This window comes from Tachysurus fulvidraco, chromosome 22, assembly GCF_022655615.1.
Source record: "Tachysurus fulvidraco isolate hzauxx_2018 chromosome 22, HZAU_PFXX_2.0, whole genome shotgun sequence".
Lineage (NCBI taxonomy): Eukaryota > Metazoa > Chordata > Actinopteri > Siluriformes > Bagridae > Tachysurus > Tachysurus fulvidraco.
Genome location: NC_062539.1, coordinates 9,129,195 through 9,150,294, shown reverse-complemented (window position 1 = coordinate 9,150,294; position 21,100 = coordinate 9,129,195). Strand labels below are relative to the sequence as shown.

Genomic DNA, 21,100 nt, shown 5'->3' with positions numbered 1-21,100 from the left:
GAGAGATGTCTAAGAGAGTCAAAACTGAGATTGTGGTGAGAGAAGCTTGAATTATCTCTTAATTGTCTAAATTAGGTGTCAGCTTTGTCCTCCCATGTTTCTCCTAAAATCCATTAGGCGAAATAAGAGTAGACATCCATGAGACTGTATTAAAATGAAGATGGGAGAGCTCTTTAGTGTCTTGCAGAAAGTTTTATTGCTCAGACGTTAGGCTGCTTTGAACTGGTCAAGGGAAATACTGTAACTATACTTTTAATCCCATTGTTCCTATAACATGACCAAACATTAGATTAAATGTATGGAACATGAATTTGACAAATTTGATAAAAAGCATTTAGGAACTTACTTAGTATTCCATTTACTTTAATCCAAAATTGTCTTGCCCTCTGGGACTTTGCCATGCTTTCCAAACGCTACAAAGTTTGAACATTCTTCATGAGTGAAGAACTGATCAAAGAGTAGATGGAAAAAACGAAGACAGTCCTTCTTTGACTCTTGGTGAATAGCTGCTAGTTTGGTAGGGGACAAGAGCAGACCACTGTCTGGGTAAAGGTCTTGTTGGCCAGGTCTGTTTTGAGGCATCAGCACTCCACTTTCACATAATTTGTAGTCTTCCATCTTATCTATAAAGTCTCTGAGTGCCTGTAGGTGTTCAAGATCTGAAACAGAAAAGGTAGGAGTAAAAGCTTTTCTAGTGGATGAGGAATTATTAATGAATCAGAAATGCCCCTTTACATGCAATCATTTTACTTACTCATGCTGGACAGCACATCTTTCATCATCTTATTCTCTTTAAGTAATGCCTGTACCTCCAGCTTGCATGTTTCATATGGCTGCCATTGTTCATTTTCATAGGATGTGTTCTGTGATCCGACTGTGGGTTCTTCATACTCCTCCTCAGGCTCTAATCCAAGCTGGTCATCCTGAGGGGTGATGTATAGACGGGTTATACAGAAGCCCCAAAAATGTTTCTTTTGGGGTTGAAATATGTGTAATGGTTTGTCTTTTTTAATGTTCATCTAAATCTAATAAACCTGGCTGGTCTTGATTACAATACTCAGATGGTGTCATGGTCTGTGGATTAAAAGGTTTAACAGGGCATGGTAATTGCACAGATTGATGTTGGGTTGGTGGCAATCCTGGAGACGGAGGCTGGGTTAGTGCAGAGAAAGGACCATGTTCAGCTTGTGCAGAAGCGACCCGATTCTGGTTATAAAATGATTCAGCAGATGCATAATTTCTTTTTATGTCCTTCTTTGCACCCTTTCTCGGGTCCTGCTTTTGGTCACAGAACCCAATGTGATCTACAGTGGCATTATAAAATTTGTTGTCTGACCATCTTGCAAGAACTCGAGTTCCTGGAATGAGTCTCTCAAAGCTAGTAATTCGCAACTCCTTTTCTGTAAGTATGTCACAGGTCTTACAAATTCTTGCAGTATATCCATCTTCAAAATGTTAGAAAAACATAAAGTCCTGTAATTGTAAGAATAAATCCAAAGTCAATAAACAGTCACTAGGAATAAATCAGTGAAGCTTTTTGATTCATAATAAACCCCAATACATATTTGCATATTACATTTAAAATCCAACCACCAAAAATTTCCCAAACACTGTAAGCAAGCATATAGCTAAATTGGCAGAGTGTCAGTAATTCAAAAAGTCACAGGTTCAAGGCAAGCCTAAGAGACACACAAAGGCTTATTGATGTACAGACATAATTTAAATGAAGCCTTTAATACAATTGACTGTCAAAACTATTAAACTTATTTACCTTCTTGTTCTTCATTTTGTAGGGCAGTGGCTGGCCCACTGACCTTTGTTTTTTTGATTGGGTTATGGATTCTTTTAGGTATCCAAATTATAATAATCAAATTCTCAGTACCATAAACTATGCCTAATAAAAAGATCTTTGTGGGCTACTTACCTTCTCTTTCTGCTTCCCTCACTGTTTATTGCCATTACACTCAGTAAAATGCCAATTTTTACAATGGCCAATATAAATGTTGTGTTTATGGTTATTTGTATCTATGGTTTGAACCGTCTCCTACTTGTTTAAGTGCACCATGACATTCATGGCAGTCATCGCTCACAGGTGAACTGCACACCTGATGTAATCAGTGCAACACCTATACTGCCAAGTAAGGCAAAATACTTTAGCTAACAATGTCAGATGTGTTTGGCTAATTTATAAAAGAAGCAGTGCAAATAAACTTGCCACAGTATTGTTTGTTTTCATTTTTTAAGCAAGTTATTTGGTTGAGTAGTACAGTATATACTCTTGAGTCACAAGAGAAAGGATGGCACAAATAACCATTAATCAGTCTCGTTGGAGAATTTGTTTGTTTCTTTGTTTTTTAAAAGTTTGCACACGTTGGTATTTGTTCTTTTCTTGCAGCAAAACAACACTGCAACCTTAGGAGACATGTCAATCCACAGAGCAGATTGCTGTGTAGAAGTGCTTGGAGTGGACAATGGCATTTCTCAGACAGAGGGATCTTCTATGATGTACGGACCTGAACTTTGTAATGTTAATGAAGAGTTTTATACAAGACAAGACTACACTCCGTACACTACTGATTGTGATGTGGAACATTTTGATCCTATTCACTATGGTATTGATCATGAGTGGAATGATGGCACTTTATTTGACAATGACCTTAATGATGATGCAGAAATTCAATTTAAGGAAAAGCCTGGTGATTGTTCACTTTACAAAAATGCTCCTGTATCTACTGCAGAAAGCATTCTCATTATACAGTACTAGCTTTTGCTAATAGACACAAAATTACAGGGAAAGCCCTGAGTGACTTGGTCAAATTGATCTCCCTGCATTGTCCAGTAGAACATCAAACAGAGTGCCTGGGAAATCTAAAAAAAATTAAACAAATCTTTGATAATGCAGGTCCCTCATTTACTGTGCACAAATATTGCAACGGTTGTTATATGTCAGTAGAGAGCGATAACACCCAGTGTCAGGTCTGTGAAGCAGAGGTATCAACTTCATATTTCATTGAAGTTCCAATTGAAAAAAAAAAATAAGGCATTGTTCACAAAAAAAGGTTTTGAGGAAAAGTTAAAATTTAGATTCATTAGACAAAAAAAGGGCCAGTGCAATGTAGAGGAAATATATGATGGACAAGTATTTCAGAAGATTTTGGCAGGTGGTGGGTTACTTGGTGATTCCCACAATATTTACTTACTCTGGAACACAGACGGCATTCCTATTTTCAAGTCCTCTAAATTCTCAGTGTGGCCTTTTTATTGTATCATAAATGAACTAAATTTTGTTGAGCGTACAAACAGAGAAAACATGATTCTTGCAGGTCTTTGGTTTGGTGAGTCAAAACCATCTATGCTGACTTTCCTTAAACCGCTGTGTGACACTCTTAATAATATATAAAGAGATGGAGTCCTTGTTCAATTTTATGAATCAGATAGTCTCTTTATATGCAGAGTATTAATCATTGCAGGTACTTGTGATTTACCCGCAAAAGCTTTAGTGTTAAATACTATTCAGTACAATGGACATTTTGGATGTATAAAATGTGAACAGCCTGGCAAGACTATTATATATAAAATTAAAATAGGAGAAAGGGGACATGTGCATACTTTCCCCTTTCAAACTGAAGATCAAAAGGGTCCTGCACGTACTCATACGAGATTTGTGGAAGATGCCAAGCTGTCCTTTGATTCAGAAACCATAGTGCGTGGAGTTAAGGGTCCCACATACCTCAACACAGTAAATAGCTTTGATTTGATCTTAGGCACAAGTGTTGATTACATGCATTCTGTGCTTCTTGGTGTAATGCGACTTTTGATGCATTTGTGGTTTTCCACAGAATTCTCACGCTGTTCTTTTAGCATGGTCAGATCAATTAGTGAAGTAGACAAACGCATGAGTGAAATTCAACCACCATTTAAAACACGTTTCCCTCGCTCTGTTTCTGTCCACAGAATGTACTATAAAGCTTCAGAGTACCAGTGTATGTTGTTGTTCTTTGGGCCAGTAGTTTTTCGAGGTATTCTTGCAAACCTGTACTACAATCACTTTCTGCTGCTAAGTGAAGCAATGTTCATTCTTCTTTTGGATTCCATAACCTTTGCACAAATAGATCACAATGAATGAGCTTTATGGTGACACTGTGACATTTCATGATGGGAATGAAGTATGTTATGGTCAAATTGACTTCTTTTTCTTTTATAAAGATGGAGATAATTTTTCAAATGAGAGACATCTTGCTTTTGTGAATGAATTTTCATGCACAGGACTAGATCTCCAACAGGACATTGTTACAGGAGCAACTTGTTTTCACATTCTAAGCTTACTTGAGAATCCTATAAAAAAAAAGTTCTAGTTCTTGAAAATATTTTAAGCAAACTAATGTTTTTAAATTTGTCTTCAATGCCAGTCATTGCATATGCATCACATTTCCCAAACACATTGGAAAGGGATTGATTGATTGAATGAATGCATAACCACAACAAGAATTTGTTGTAATTGTAGATGAATAATGGTATGGTATACAATTGTGTACAATTTCTTTATGGTTGCTACATAACATTTTTCTTTGTTTAATATATCTGTAGTATAATCAATGGATTTTATTATTTATTATCATGTATGTAGGCAATTTGGTTGTGAGTTAAAATTGAATAAAATTGAAAAATTAACTCTCTAGCTAAGAATAATAGCCACCTTTACGGAAAGAAAATATATTGTGTAATATATAAAGGATAAATATATTTAAATTAAATAATTGTATATTAAAATATACAGAATAATATATTGTTTAAGTATATTAAAATAAATTGAGTAATAAGAAATTGCTGCTTTTCATATATTGAAAAATGTGACAATATATTTACTTATGTGACAATATATGTCATTTTATATCTAGTAATATACTTCATATTATATAGATGCAAATGGGATAAGATTTGGTATTAGATGTGTAAAAATGTATTGAACATATATTTACTCTACAGTATGTCATATATCCACACACGTATGGAAATTTAAATTTCTTAAGTTTAACAACCATTTACATCATACATTTTGGTGAGGTAGACGAGCGAGAGACATAGGAGGAGCGAGTGAGACCGGTGCGTGATTTGAGAATGAGCGTCACCTGCGAGTCACACCGGTCTCGAGTCCTCTCATGAGGGAGCTTGGAGGCATATAAGGACGAGCGACACCAGTCAAGGACGAGAGAGGACCAGGCCTAAATAGATAAATGTGAGAATGTGAGTGTCTCTATCTAAGGAGAATAATCTGAGCAAAGTGAGTGATGTAGCTGAGATCTCTTATGAAGCTTTAGAGGAGATAAATGTGAGAGTGTGAGTGTCTCTATCTAAGGAGAATAATCTGAGCAAAGTGAGTGATGTTACCGAGATCTCTTATGAAGCTTTAGAGGAGATAAATGTGAGAGTGTGAGAGTCTCTAGCTAAGGAGAATAATCTGAGCACAGTGAGTTATGTAGCTGAGATCTCTTATGAAGCTTTAGAGGAGACAAACATGAAAGAATGTCATTTTTTGTCTCAGGAGAAACATGTGAGAAGCAGGAGACTTAGCCTTATGTCTCAGTTTGATATTCACTGGATCTCATTTCTGTCTAAGAGAAAGATGCGAGTTGAGAAGGAGATCTCATGTTTGGTTTTCCTTTCCTCTGGGGTAGGCTATTATGGCCTGTCATCAAGATGCTGTATAGATGCATATGAGGTCTCTAGGCCTCAGGTTGAACCCAGAGAAGTGTGTGCTTTCTCCTTCTCAGAGAACCACCTTTCTGAGGTAGTTTGGGACTCCACCATGATGCGGGCACATCTGTCTCGGGTGGCTTCCATCTTGTCAGCAATGAAAGCTATTCAGCTAGGCCAAATCTTCTCTGTCACCGAGGCCATTCCAGCTCTGGCTCTGGGGTGCAGGTTTTCATCCTCACTGACATACCCTCAGGCTTAAATAGGGTTACACAACGTGGGCTTCGTACCGTTCTTACGTGGAAAAGACCCTGAGCCCTGGAATTGGGTCCCACTCTAGTAACGTTTCACTGTCACAGGACACTTTCAACAGACACCTCGCTTTCAGGCTGGGGAGCAGCCTTGGATGGCTGCCCGGCCCAGGTTCTATAGGAGGGCCCATAAATTGCCTGGAGATGAGGGCCGTGTTTCTAGCATTGAAACACTTTCACACCTCAGGGGCTGCCATGTGTTAATGTGGACAGACAGCATTGCGGTGGTGTCCTGTATCAATCATCAATGCTGCCAACATTAATTCAACACAAATATTTGCTATAAGGGCAGTGTAAAGTTATAAATGAGGCTCAGTCAAGGACTAAATGATTTATATGTGTCTTTGATTTTTGCTATTTTCATTCATTTAAATTCAAGAAGCACTTTATCCTTTTTATGGTCATGAGGGATCTGCAATCTAACCCAGTTCGACACACACATGCACACACAAAAGCACACATGCACATACAGCACACACACACACACACACACACACACACACACACACACACACACACACACACACACACACACACACACACACACACACACACACACACGTGGAAGTTATTTTAATATTGTCAAACCACTCTTATGTTCAAATTATTATGTAATGAGATTTAATTTCAGCTACAGATTATCCATCAGCAAGTTATCAGCAAAAATTCAGCCTCTCTGAACCAAGGGGACAGACCCAGAGTATCCACATTTCAGGGTAGGGGTGTAGGATTGCCCCCTGCACCCGAGAATGATCTTTCCTGATGAGGATCTTCCATGGAGTGCCATCTAGGAGAGAGACTAGGTCCACAAACCAAACTCGAGCAGGCCAACAGTCATCTAGGTAATTCAGTACCTAAGGAACTTCCTGTGCAGAATGCCTATGTTAAAATAGGCGTCTTTGAGGTCTATTGCAACAAAGCCCTGCCATCTTTCTTGGGAACAACAAAATACTGGCTATTAATGCTGGAGTCCTGATCTGGGAGGGGAACATTTTTTGTATGGCCCCTTTCCACATAAGTAAAAGGAGTTCCTCTTGGAGGAACATGGCCTGGTGTTCGCCAACAACTGTGGGCAACATGGAAGGTGAACTGGGTCCTGTACCCTTTTGCCACAGCATCTGGGACCCACTGAGACACACCTGGCAGAGGTTCCTCTTCATCTTCAACCTTGCATGCTGCAAGATATGTCAACCTTGCACTGATCTCCCTGGTGCACTAAAACAGTACACTGGCAGGTGCTGACCAAGGGTATAGGTCTGTGCAAGAAAAACGAGCAGGTGCAGATGCCACTGACCCCAGAAAAGCCAGAGGTGATGGGGCAGGAATTAGCTGCTCTGGGAAGCATGCTTCTAGGAACCCTAGACCTTGCGATTCCTTTCATGTGGGTGATGTACTGTAGGTGAGATATAGCTCAGGTATATTTCATTCAACATGTCATGGCCACATACCAATGTTCTTTGAGCCCTACAAGGGCCAAAAAAATTTGAACTGTCCAGGAAAAAGAGGCTGAATACGAATTCCCCAGGACTTGGGGAAAATGGCAGCTGCCTGAAGTCAGAAAGTGGTTGTCTAGCATAGAATGGGTGACAATTTCTCTTCAAGACAATTTAAATTTAATTTAGCAACAGCGCACATTATCACCTCGAGGAGCTTCTCAAATGCCACTGATTGCAGTGGCTGATCAGAAGAAGCATGCCCCTTCTCGCCTACATTGAGCTCCTCAGTGCCCGATGTGGACAGCAGGGACCTGAATCCTGAGGTGCAGATGCTTGGGTAGAAAATGCAGTCAAGTGGGATTGGAGTTTACTCAGAGGAAACCACTCACAATGCAAGCAGCTGGCTCCCTCGAGAGCTGACTGGGCATGCTCCTCTTCTAAACAAACCATGCAAATATGTGCATGTAACCCTTCATAATATAGCGCAGGCACAGATGCACACACCTCGTAAAATGCTTGCTCACCAAAATATCTCTTGTTTTTTTTCCCCTAGCACTTTCTAAATATATTTCTTTCTGTAGTCTAGAAAGACCAGACAATCAACACAGATACACAGAGTGCTTCCTGAAGACAAAGAAGCTGGAGTAATGTAATGCCCTTATATGGACTTTCTGGTATGTATTTCCATTGTCCCCAAGCGTTCCAATAGCCTCAGTCCTGAAGCAACGTCGAGTTCCCTCAATATTTTACACCAAATATATGGAACACTAAATATGTTGACATATCTTCTTGGACATTGTTTTGTTGTTCTATCCTAAAATCACTTCAATTAGAGAACAGAGAAAAGGTGTTCTACACTCACTGACAAAAGTCTTGTCGCCTATCCAAGTTGTAGGAACAATAAATAATAACTTGACTTCTAGTTCGATCATTCAAAATCAGAAGTGGCTTATATGAAAGCCAAAGGCCTCTAGATTATGCTTATTTTAACAAAATAAAATCTTATCATGCCTTGATTTTTAATTATTTAATTAGGACAGAAAGGTCAGACTTTGCTTAGACAAAAGTCGTGTCACATCTTTAAAGAATTCAACCAATCACAGATTAGAGCGTCACCTGTGAGAAATACTATATTTAACACATACCCAGGTGTGTAGAAGAAGAACCCCAGCACACTTGACCTTCATTTGCAATGCATCCTGACCTCTGACAGCATGTCAAAGATTCAACCACAGACCAATGTGCTGATTATCAAGAGCCTGAGGACCAAGTTTCTTGTCTCGTGTTTCTTGTCTTTCATGTATCTACACAGCAAAAAGTTCAGTGTTAAATTAACTCTCACAGAGTTGATTTCAACACTTTTTCAGAGTTTATATAGCTCCACACTCTCTGGAGTTAAATTAACACTTTCTAAATAGTAAAATATTATTTCCTAATAGTTCCTAATTTGACTCCAAAAAAGTGTTAAAATAACACTAAAATGGATATCAAAAAACTGTTGTGTGTTGCATGTTTTAGGTGGTTAAATTTAGTTTCCTTCTTAAAAGATCTCCAAAATAATGTTAAATAAACTACAGCACAAAATAATTCCATGAACTTTTTTTTAAAGTTCAATTAAAACATTACAAAAGAAGGTATGATATACAAACTTCCATCGATAACACTGTATGAATTTTGAATATCAAATGGCTTATAAGATTCAATCTCTGACATTTTTATAATACATCTTTCATCACTTCGTATTACTGTGAATGCATGAAGATGCTCATTAAAATTTTCTGTGAATAGTTTGTTTGCCAACAGATAAATGTGATTGTCAACCAAAAGTACATCACTTATTTGACAGAAGACTGGCATTTCATCTTCTATTGCACTGCACACCACAAGTACTGCTCTGTATTCTACACCATCTACTTTAACCCAATTGGTTGATAAAACATCTTTCGATAGGAACATTTCAAGCAGTTGAGCATTCTCATCTTCTATAGAAAATGATTTATTTGGCCCAAATTCATTATGTTTGAGGGTAAAGGTTTCCCAATGGTAAGCAATGGCCATCTGATGCTTTTTAGCTAAGGACTTTGTTATGTTTTTGAAATTTTTAAAGAAATCTTTGAACATTTTATGTTTCGATTCAAATCTCACTGACCACATATATAATAAGAGGCCAATTTTCCTTATAGAAGAAGGGTAATGAATCGTGTAGTGATGCTTGGGAAGCAAATTTTTTTGTGGATACAAGTTCTTAAATAGTTTGTGGTGGTCAGCAATCAAGTGCTTCAAATACACTGTCAAGTCTGAAGTGAGACAAGGTGAAAATGTTCATTATTTGAAGTAACATAAGCAACAAACTCCAGTTCTTGTGTCCTGGAGTGTTCCAGGACAATACAATACAATACAATACAATATTAAAATATCTCCTAACAAAAGTGGCAGATTTTTCACAAGACATAATGTCTGGATGGAATTAAACCAATGGTATTACCAACACTCTCCAAAATAACCTTTGTGGGGCGATTTTTACGTTCTAAATATCCATAATCAAAAGAATAAATCCTAGAAAGTAAATCCTCTTCAGATATAAAGTTTTGTGTGAGATGACCAAAAAGCAATTTCATTTCGTATTGAGCCATGCCTTCAAGGAGGTCATGCATTATATTGATGGAGTAGTTATTGGTAACATGAAAATACTTCAGTGTATTAATTGTGGAATTTTTTTTCAAACCATACAGTGAACTCAATTGTGGGTTTTCCTGGAGAGACTTGCAATGCATTTCAAAGATTTCTTTTCCACGAAGGACCACCTTAGGATCATCCTCACTGTATACTGTTTGAGAATCATTCCTTTCAATTAAACAAAAGCGACAGAAATGATGGCTACTAAATGACTTATTAAAACCAAGAATCGAGTGCATCCCTAGATTATCACCAGTGATTTGTGTGATGGTGCCATATATCTGCTCATCTGAGAATGGAAGACTTAATCCCTGGCTTCCAGGTATCTTAATATCATTTATCAACGGTTCCAGTATAACATCAATACTGTACTTGCTTAAATCTTGTGCGTGAATAAGTGCTAACAAATGAATGTTCATAAGAACCGAATTAAATTTTGGGGGCAAGTTTCTTACAATAAAATAAAGACAGCCAATTTTGTGGATACAACGTTTGGAGCCAAGGGGGTTTGCTGTTTCAAAAATCATCATAGAGTAGTATATTTGGATTTGTAATGCATGTCTCTTTGTTGTAAATAAAGGATGGTATTTAAAATAACTTCCATCTCTAAAATCTGTAAAAAGTGCAGACTCTGATCTATAATCTTTCCTCAGGAGAATTTCTGGATTTCTGCACATGAATTTCAATGTTTCTAAAATTGGCACATATATAAAAGTATCATTCACTGGTACTTGGTCATAAGTGCCAGATTTCTGATTCAACCTGTTGTCATACCGCACACCTAGTTTTATCTCAACGGGCTCTACAACTCCACATTTTTCTTTAAAGTGTTTATTCCGTTTCCCTTCGGTATTCAGATTTGTGAATGGGTTCTCTAATTTTTCAAACGATTCATTTATTACAGTTTTACAGTGGTCATTTGTAGGCAAAGCAGAGTGCATGTTATGCTTTGTTTGTGAGTGAAGCTCATCTGTTAGCTCCTCTGTAAATCTCCCACAATTGAGGACACCAAACTGTTTGGAATCCCACTTGCTTGTATTTTGGCCCCTATGGATTCACACAATTCTTTAGTTGAATTTTTAGTAAGCCCTAAATCATTGTTCTCTGATATAGCACTGGAACAAGGAGACTGATGCTGGGGATTCATAAGGTCCTCCAAAGCATCTACTTGAGATGAGCTTGCAACTGGCTCCAACAGTTGAACTTTGAGCAATCACCTGAACATTGCAATGAACTCCAAGGCACTCTAAACTTCAGTATCTAATCTTCAATCAACCGATGAGCAACCCAGTTTTACACACACAACTGGCTCCAGAATGACTGGAGCCTACACAAAGACCAGATAACCCAATGCCGCTTCTCTGATTGAACTCATAGGGGCCCTCAACCAGAAAACACACACACACACACACACACACACACACACACACACACACACACACACACACACACACACACACACAATGAGACATTCCTTTTACTAATAAAACAAGTAGATAAGATACTCTAAGATTCTTATTCTTATAACCTTGTTGTAATGTGTTTCTTCTGTTAAGGCTTGCCTGACTTAAAATTATTTGCTCCTTACTTTCCTGACAGGGGCGTATTTTATTCATGTGTCAGAACACAAAACTGTATTAACATCAGCTACACTTTGATTACTGATCTGTGTATGTAATGTACCGCTGCCTTTATACCGTCATTCCCTTTCATGTTTAGTATCCAAATAACCACAAAATTATTGGTTACTCATTTTTCAAACAATGGTGTAATTTATTTGAGCACGAAAGGCGCCATACCGTCTTAATACACCTTGGATAAAACTTTAACGTCATCTAAAAGTTTGATAGCTAAACCACGCCAACAGACACCTGAAACAAAGGGAGGTTTTCCCTCCGAAATCTCAGGCCGTAGTATTGGCCATCTCCCCAAAGATGGGTGGAGTTTGCGACCTTTAAATTGTCACAAACACCACTAATCCGTGGTCAGACTTTCGGAACAGATTGGAGACGACTCCATCTTCCTTCAAAGAAGTTCCAGCAAGCTTCACTTCCAAGAACGACAACTATTCTGATCTTCAGGAGAACTTGGAAGAACGTCTGACCCCACCCTAACTGACTCTTCAGAGTTTTCTCTGTTGCATCTGGACTCTTGTGTAAGCCAATGCAAGTACCTGTTTCCTTTACCAACCAATTTAGATGCGTATTTTAAGTAGGAACCTTGTATTGTGTCTTGAGGTGAATTTAAGTTTCCGGTGACGATTTCCGAGTTAGGGTGTGATTAATTTTGAAGTTTAAGCTTGCCATTCCTTTCCTTCCTTTCTCTAATTTCTTCTTTCCAGTCTCTTCCTCCCTTTCCCCAATTTTAATTTCTTTTGTGTTATTTTATTTTCATCTTTGTTTTCCCTATTTCTTTTGTTTGTTTGTGTAGTTAGTTTTATGTTGTGTTTGTATCATTCATTAAATGCCATATTTTTGTGCCACAAGTGATTGTCTCTGAGTAATTTAATTTACATTACGGTTGTCATGACGCGGGGCAGGAAGCGGACCCAGACACAGGATAGCAAAACAAAACAGGGTTTAATAACAAAGGGAACACGAAACATGACAAAGACTGAAGACAAGACAGGACAACAGTAGATTCCGTGCTGCACAAGGCAACGCGGCACAATTAAATACACAAGACAATCATGACACAATGAGGAGCAGGTGTGGTGACAGGAAGGAGCAGACGAAGGTGGGGCAGACACGTGACGAGAAACATAAACAAAACTGCACGTGGCCAAAGTCCGAGCTGAATCATGACAACGGTATAAAGTAAAAGGGAAGTGAATCTTTATCGGCCGGGAAGATACCGCCTTCATAGAGTTAATAAAGGTTACACAGACTGTTCACCGGACGAACAGACCAAACAAGTGTAACGTAGTTCCATTACCTTTAATTTCAACATAGGTTAAAATATATAGAGTCACTATAACGCGTTATAATTACTCATAAATATTTACCTTGCCTCGCGAGCCAAAATTGCTACAGTATGTTCACCTCTTAAATGCAAAATCAACTGTTGACTGTCTGGGCTCTGTTTTTGACAAATAAAACAGATTAGAATTCTCTCAATATCATACTGCCCGACTAAGTTAAGGTTACTGTCTGTTTAAGCAGTCTTGCTCTCAAATCTCTAACCCTGGGAGACTCCTTCATTTTCCTACATCAATGTTGTACATGGTCGTTTGCAGGAATGTGTAAAAGTTTACAAGTGCACAATCATAAGACAAATTGAACACAAAATGTGCCTTGAAAAGTTCATCAAATGCTCCAAGGGAGCGGTTTGCCTGGCATGGGATGAGATGCTTATCCAGGGCGATATAGAAGCTGTCGATCTTCCTTTTCTGGCGTCCAACAGCAAGGAGGTACGGATGCTGATACTGGTTGCTGTTGAGGTTCTCCTCCAAACTGCAGCATGACTAAAGTTAAAATGAACATTTAATATTAGACACAATGTCCAGTTACAGAGAGAACAACATTATAAAAGTGATTGTTCAAACAACTCAGTGGCTAGTAAAATGTGAATGCATTTGAAGACTTGATTTTAATCTCCATGTTTGTGCAACCCACAACACAATATTAAAATGTTGATACCTTATGAAAGATTACAAGTCTTTTAGCAGCATCACATGCACTGATTTTTGGAGACTTCTGTCCTCCTGGTGGTGGTGGAAGGAGATGTATCAATAAAAGAAGAGACGCCATTTCCTGGTCGTAGACTGGAGACAAAATTCACATGAAAGATTCACAAGAATTAATTAATGCAAAACTTAAAATGAAATACTTTAAAAATATAGAGCATTTTAAATGTTCACCTGATGTGTTTATGTAGTCTTTTTTAAGACTATGTATTTTTAAAATTAATCTGGAACACATCCATCTCATAGGTTGTTTGCTCATTGTAATGTTTGTTATCAAAACAAAACAGCAATTTTAACTGCAAATATGCATAAAAACAAGTTCACCAAATACAACATACTTGTTTCATGGAGATAACTTCCTTCAGGACATTCTGCTGATAGCAACAACTGACTCAGCTCTGGTGTTCGAGTAACTTGCTTGGCCTCTTTAATGACATTTGGCCTGAAGAACCTGTTCCACTTCTGAAGCAGCCTGGATGATGTCTCAGTGTCAAACAGGAGAGTGAAGTCTTGATCCACCTTTAAGAAAGAAGATATTAAACTGTAAAAAATATTCTAAAATCGCATGCCTTTGAAAACATGTTATTCCAAACTTACCTGCCCTTTTGTATCTAGGAATCTTGGGAAGGTGGAGAGGATATCAACAGTAGAGCCTGGATCTTTAACAAGCTTCTGGCGATGCTGAAAGGTCTCTCTCATCTTTTGGAATATTAGGGACTTGTCTGTGGTATGGTTGAGCAAAGACATTTAAAACATCTTTGACCAACTATATATATATGTGTGTGTGTATATATGTGTGTGTATATATATATATACATACAGTATACATACATACAGTATACATACTGTATGTATGTATACTGTATGTATGTATACAGTATGTATATGTATATATATATACATATACATACAGTATACATACATACAGTATACATACATACAGTATACATACATACATACATACATACATACATATGTATATGTATGTATATGTATATATATATACATATACATACAGTATACATACATACATACATACATACAGTATTTTCCGCACTATAAGGCACACCTAAAAGCCTTAAATTTTCTCAGAAATCGGTCTTGCGCCTAATAATCCGTTATGTGTGCACTGAGTTCCAAAAATCTGTGAAAATGTTGTGTGACTTTGGTAAGCGCTCCGCTTGATTGACTGTTGGACCATTTCCCGCTGACACAGGGACATAATACATACACTACGTACGCTGGCAGCGATAAACCAATCAGAGAACATTACGTAATACGTACAGTACGTACGCTTACCTCCGCCACGCCTCCGGTAGGTATACTACCGGTATGTTGCAAAACAACATTTGTTTCTTCCTAACCATTATGCGCTCCACACTCCAGTACAGTAGGTGGTGGTAAATGCACCTTAAGTTGGTTTGCCATCCACCAATAAAAATCAGATGCTTACGAGGCACAATACAAGCTACAGGCTATCAGTTACACGGTTGTAAATGGGAATAGAGCAGCTGAAAGAATTCAACATCAATGAATCTATGGTTCGGAAGTGGAAGAAGCAAGAAAATGTACTGTGCCAAGTAAATGAAAACACAGTAGATGAGGACTTTGATGGATTTGTGGGAGAAGATTGATTAAAAAATAATGTGTGTGTATTGTTAAATAGTAGAATAAAGTTAAACTAAACTCATTGTTTTGCTTCTGTTACCTTTTTTGTAGACCGTATGTTTTAGCATGCACCTCATAATACAGTGCGCCTTATCATACGGTGTGCCTTCTGTATGGGTTAAGTACAGAAATAGACCCGTAATTTAGACTGCGCCTTATAATCTGGTGTGCCTTATAGTGTATATATATATATATATATATATATATATATATATATATATATATATATATATATATATATATATATAAAATAAGAATTAGCTTAGTGATTTATTTGATCATCATTTACATTTCTGGGTGAACAAAAACTGATGTACTGTAAAAAGCTTTGTTCTAACCTGTTTTGCAGACAGTGCAGATGTTTCCTCTTTTCTTTGTCTCTTGTTAGGGACCTCATCTAAGATTACACTAGTGATGCACCTGAACTAGTGACAGAACTCTCAGACATGGAAGAGAAAGAGTCTGAAAATTCTAAAGAATGACAAAGTATTAAAATATTACAAATACTGTAATGACCAGCACAATAATCAGAAATATGAAATTTAATCTAATTTATAATATTTATTTGCTTGATAACACTAGCCGTCTTTCTAATTCAACAAAACTCACCATCATTTGAGAAAACAGTCAGCACCACATTGCCTTGTCCAACGAGGTCGCTGAATATCTCTGCATCGACTTCTGTTCCTGTTGCATCCTTATATGTAACTGTTGCTTCTGGTGGCACATCTCTCAATGACTGAAAAGAAAAAAAAAAGAAGATTTTTTTAAATTTATTTTTTAGTTGACAGCCTTTCTTTCACAACAAACGACTAAATACGAATATCTTTATGATGCAAGCAGAATGTAAATATGGATAATATTACGGGTTTTTCTTTTCAATGTGTCCCCTTCTATAAAACATTAATGTTATATGATAAAGGCATGTACAGAAATGAGTCAACAACATGACAGCTTGGACAATACAAAGAATTTATCAGATTTTAGTCAAATTCTTAGTTATTTTAATAGTGAAGACCTTTTAGATGAAATTGCATAAAGTCAAATCTCTCTTCAATTACAATCCAGCTTCACATACTTCTGCTGTTTGTTGTACTTGACCTGGACCAACATTTTACCTGAAACATGCAAAATGCTTGACATTGTAAATTGGTGTAAATGAAAGAAAAGAAAAGAAAAACTCTGGCTGCACGTCATTTCGTTTCCTTTTGAAAACTGCACCGTACTTTTTCCTCAGTGTCGAGTTTTTTAATAGCATATATAATAGCATATATATATATATATATATATATATATATATATATATATATATATATATATATATATATATATATATATTTACACACACACACACACATATATGGGCGTAAATTAGATAAGCAATATTTTAATCGCTAATATAGCAGATTCATGGAAAATTACATTGGTAATCAGCATTTTTGCCGCAATTAATTTATGAATGAGATGCATTAACTACATTAAAGAGAATCGCTTTAATTAAAGTGAATAAAATACCATACTTAATGGAGTTGAACATAAACTGATCCGCAGCCACACACCTGACTCGTGTGTGCAGTGTAGGTGAGATGAACTGGGAAAGCACGCAGTGGGGTTTCCCGCAGACAATTTGTTAGTTAAGGTGGTAGGGTTGGCAGGGGCCCAGTGCTTCTTGTGAGATAGACCACAGACTCTGTACTACATTTAACAATTATTAAGGCACGTGCAACCTAGTTAGCAGGTGAAGAACTCAAACAACAAAATCACCAGCTAACTTACTTTAAATTTGCAAGAACTATAGACTAATACAATAACAGGGTTAAATAAACCCAAAACATAAGTCCACTTACAGTTCTCATGAACATGTGTTTTATCAACTGGCTACAGTAGTTATCCTCCAGACAGTGACGGACCACGTCTTTCTCTCATTTCGGCTGCTTGACGCGCTATTCTTCGACGGCCTTTTGTGCAGCGGAATTTTTTTTTTTGGACGACCTAGTTAACTAAAAAATTGTGTTGCATTTGCTAAAGCCCACAGCTTGCAGGAAGGATGGACTGTGGAAAAGTGGCATAAGGTTGATTTTTCTGATGAATCATCTATTGTTCTGCACCCCAATCATCGCAAATACTGCAGACGACATAATTGAAATAATGAAATAATTAAAAATGCATTAAAAAGGCATGATAAGATTTTATTTTGGTAATATAAGCATAATCTAGAGACCTTTGCCTTTCATATAAGCCACTTCTTATTCCAAATGGTCAACTAGAAGTTAAGTTATTACTTGGATAGGTGACAAGACTTTTGTCAGGGAGTGTATATATAATTTGACATCGCATTTGACATTTTGCAATTTGATTCTTGGTTTTCCTTTAAACTTATTTTAATTTTAAAACCAATGGTAGATTCACTGACATTCACTCAATTGTGTCAGAGGTACTGAATAAAAACACTGCATCAATAAAAATAAGCACATTCACTAGTGGAGCTTAGAAGAAATTACAAGTTTATTATAAACATTTACAAGTTTCCAAAATCCTGGTTTGTATTACATTTTTAGATAATGCACTGTAAAAAAATAAAAAGTTGACTCAACTTAAAATTTCAAGGCAACTTGCTGCACAGCTTTTTTGAGTTTACTCAACTTTTGAAAACAACTAAACTAAAATCACTGAGTAAAGTCAAAGGTCTCTTTTTGTTCAGCTAACTCAGTTTTGTTAGTTAAATAGACTTATTTCCTTTTTGACACAACTCAATAAATTATGTTATGTGAACTTTTTTCTGTGAGTTCATTAGACAAATATGTTCTAGTTTGCATTTACACAGCATTATACAATAAATACAATAAAAACTAAATGCATGCTTCAAGATTTGTTTATTTTTCTGAACTTTCAAAGAAATACAAACAAGGTCAAATAAGTCATACTTCCTAACAGAACAAAATAAATAAAAATATAGATATAAATGACAGTCAATATAATAAATATAAATAAATGGAAAAAATAAATGGCAAAATCAATAATAATAATTAAAAACATAAAAACTAAAGATAAATGTATCACCTTTAACCTTTTAACATGTCTTTAACAATTCTCAGCAATAGTAACACCAAAAAACTAAAATAATTATGACATTAAACAGTCTTAAAACATCGAACATATTAACAAATTCACAGTTCAACAATCTTTCACATTTTAACATTAAGATCAAATCCAAAGATTTTCAAAGACTCTGACACGATTTTAACTTTCACAGCAAGAGTTTTGTTTTAAAGGACTGTACTGTACTCTCGCGGAGCAGTGAGTGCCCATTTCCAGAAACACCTTCTCAATCACCTCAAAAAAAAAAAAAAAAAAAAATTGAGTTCTTTGGGGTATTCAAAATCCAAGGCAAAGACAAGGCCAAACGGGTATGACACAGCAGATGGAAGGTCTGAAATGTCCTTCAGAACAATTGTCTCCTCCAAAACAACAGCAAAGTTTGAAAAGATCGGCAATGCCATTTTTATCCCTCTGGTCTGTCTGTCTGCTGGAGATGTGTCCTAATGAAACAACAAATACATTATTAATCAACTGATCTCAGTTTTGTACCTTTTTAAAAAAAAAAATAAAAAAACAGCGTCAAATCCATTCACATACAGTAAAATACACATGCACACCACGTAGCATCTGTAATTCACACATTTTTTGCATTGTGAGAGACACCAGATCTGAAGGAAAGACTTTTTGGCTTAGCTGGGACAAGAACAAGAGACCTTCTTGATGCGAGGAGACAGTGTTTCCCAATGAGCCACAAACACGTTGAAAAGACGTCTTCTGTCTAAGGTTATGTGCCAGTACTGTATGTTGTCAGATTTTATATCTGCAGAAGAATTAATGAAACACACTCAGCAGATATTTTCTGAAAAGTGCAGAACGATCTTCACGGAGAAACAAAGGGAAACCTTCCAGAACTGCTTGCTTTCGATGATTCACAATATTTGAGGTCTGAAAAATGGCACAAAAATTATTGATAAAACAAAACACACAAAAATTATTGATAAAAAGATCTTTGTAGAAAGGGTTAGCAGTGTCTAATTCAGCATTTAGTTTCATCAGCCCATGTTCACTTGAAAAATACACAATAATTTTCCCACCTGCAAACACAAAGGGGCTCTGATAAATCGTACAGTTTAGAGGTTACAAATGGTTGTCATTAACGTTACCTGTTGATCAAGCCTGTTAAGAAGATCTTCCATCTCTTTTCCAAAAGCCCCCTGTCTTGCTCTGTTCAACTTCAGAAGTTGTGGTGTATGTTGGTGTAACAATGATCTGAATGTATCAAGGAGATCCACATTGGTAATGCTTTTGAACTCATAACCAATCTGATGAGACATAAAAGGTTTTAGCAATAAAACAATTAACAAACATAAAAACATCATCTCCCCCTCCTCTTATTTTTTATTTATGAGAATAAAGTACTCTCATCATTTTATAATATTAATGTTGAACCACTGTAGTCATGCTGACCATTTTATCAATGTCTTTGAATATCGTTCTGGACCACAAAAGATGCAATGTCATTGCTGCTTATGTGTGGATCAGACAGATATCCTTGGATTTAAAAAAACATCTTAATTTGTGTTTAGAGGACAAACGAAGGTCTTACAGGTTTAGGACGACACACTTAAATACAACATTTGTTTAACTTAATAGTTATGAGTGCACGTGGGAGTAATTAATGACAGAAACTTCATTTTTGAGTGAACTAACACCATGTCTATACTGAACACGGCAACACCACGACAAAAGACATTAACACCCTTAAGAACAAGACATTGGAGCTTCGTGGCACATCCGCTCATTTTAATGGATTCATAAAGATACTTACTTTAAACGATGAAGTTTGAGACGCCTGAGACAGGCTCCACGTGAATAGAGAAGTTCGGATAAGCGGTAGAAAATGAATGAATGAGTGAATGAATGAATGAATGAATGAATGAGGTGATCTTGTGCTGGCACGATATCCACATGAGTTCCAACAGCATTTTCTGTGATGTAATAAACAACACGATTACATTCTGAGTTAAGTCTATGTGACAAATCGCACATAAGTTAAAATAACTGTGTTGAATTAGATCTTTCATAAAAACTCGCTTTAAAATAAGCTTGCCCATCGACATTACATTACTTAACTTCAGTTTCAAAACACACAGAAAAAAGATACTTAATTTAAGCGATGAAGTTTCAAATTGGCGCTATCGTTCCACCTGAGCTCAACCGTCCAAATATACAGCGCGCATGCGCCAACCACCAAACCAACTTGTGTGCTTGTAAACTTGCATGTGTATATCCAATCAACAGTTAAAATTAAGTTGGTTAAACCATTTTTGAACTTATTCCCACATGTTAAGTCAACTTTTTTTTTATTTTTTTTGTCCAGTTAACAAATAAAAAATAGTTATTTAAACTTTTTGCGATTTGGATTTTTATACAGTGTGACAAATGCATGACATTTAGAATAAAATCATTCAACAAATATTTTATAAACAATTTTCTTATTCATTCATTTGCAAAGATACAGTTTGGAAACCAATGCAGTACTTGAATGAGTATATTATATTTGTAGAACATATTTAGTTTTAAATATGTTG

At 36.6% G+C, this 21,100-nt stretch overlaps 1 long non-coding RNA gene across 1 annotated transcript; it reads right to left on the bottom strand.

Annotated features, from left to right (window-relative positions):
• Positions 1 to 18,326: 18,326 nt before the first annotated feature.
• Positions 18,327 to 20,891, bottom strand: LOC113640677. Its single transcript, XR_003440114.2, has 4 exons — positions 20,338 to 20,891; positions 19,673 to 19,831; positions 19,223 to 19,454; positions 18,327 to 19,009 (listed from the first exon to the last, which is right to left on the bottom strand). It is a non-coding gene; the product is annotated as an uncharacterized LOC113640677 (long non-coding RNA).
• Between the last annotated feature and the right edge of the window lie 209 nt (positions 20,892 to 21,100).